The sequence below is a fragment of the Camponotus floridanus genome, unplaced genomic scaffold (genome assembly GCF_003227725.1).
Source record: "Camponotus floridanus strain SB8 unplaced genomic scaffold, Cflo_v7.5 scaffold463, whole genome shotgun sequence".
Lineage (NCBI taxonomy): Eukaryota > Metazoa > Arthropoda > Insecta > Hymenoptera > Formicidae > Camponotus > Camponotus floridanus.
Window position 1 is genome coordinate 70,379 of NW_020229618.1, and position 1,520 is coordinate 71,898.

Genomic DNA, 1,520 nt, shown 5'->3' on the forward strand with positions numbered 1-1,520 from the left:
TTTTGATTCAACTTTTCGTTTAACGGACGTTTTTATGAACAGATCTTCGGCACTCCCATGGGTTCTCCGCTTTCACCTATCTTAGCAGATATGGTGATGGACGATCTGGAGACACAATGCTTAAATTCACTGAAATTTACCGTTCCTATTTACTATAGATTTGTGGACGATGTTTTTGCGATAGTGCCACGCACAAGAATTGACGAAATGTTAACCAATTTTAATCATTACTACGAACGCTTACGATTTACTTACGAGATGGAGATTGATTCGTCGATTAGTTTTTTAAATGTTAAAGTCATTCGATCGGGAACTAGAATAATCACCAATTGGTTCAGGAAACCTACATGGTCTGGGAGGTACATTAATTATTATTCGAACCACCCACTAAAATACAAAATTAACACTATCTATAATTTAGTTGACCATGCTATTTTATTATCTAATGATTGCTTCAAACAAGAAAACATTAAGCTAATATATGTCACCTTAATCAATAACTGTTTCCCAGAACATATCATCCATAAGCATATTTAAAAAAGAATTAATTTTTTAAATAATCGCGACCACAATGATACTATTGACGTGAATCCTACTCGTTTAGACAAGACTCATTTTATTACAATACCATACGTAGAGAATACGAGTCATGATCTGTACCGTTTTTTACGAAATAGTGGTTTTAATGTCGTCTACAAAATAACAAAGAAACTAAATAATTTAATTAGACGCGGTAAAGATAGCTTACATAATAATGACAAGACAAGTGTTGTGTACAAATTAAATTGTAAAGATTGTAACTTATCCTATATTGGGCAAACAAAAAGACATTTACGTACGCGAATGAAAGAACATTGTAATAATATAAAGTTACATGAAACTAATCACTCAGTCATTAGCAAACATAGATTAGAATCGGGACATGATTTTGACTGGTCGAAACCCAATATTTTGCATAGCGAAAAGTATGTTCGAAAGAGAGAGATCGCTGAGATGTTCTTTATCAAGAGATTTAATAATCTAATCAACCTACAGAAAGACACGGATAGTTTAAACAACATTTATGACAAAATAATAAAGGTCACGTAGTTTCGTTTTTTCTCTAGTTGTGTTTAGTTTCTTGACGAAGTCTCACACGGACGCATCAGTTTCTCTCAAATTCGAATCTAGTTAAATAACGTTTTTTGTTAATGTGACTTGTGCAGTTTTGCAAAATTATCGTCTATGCCTGTCTCCTGATTATTATTACATCGGTAAAATTGATCACACTTTATTTCGTTGTGCTTGTTATATTAATCAAACCGTAAATTAATTGTTAAATTTATTTATAAATCTTTCCAGTATATACTTGATAAGGACCACAACTATATGGTCGAAACGTCGTATTAATAAACAAATTTCTGGCTAGTTTGGTCGACTACATTTTTTTCAACGATCCTTGGATTATCTGACTAGCGACATAAAGTTATTTTATAAATTTTAAATAATAATAAATAAATAAATAATAAATAATAATAAAA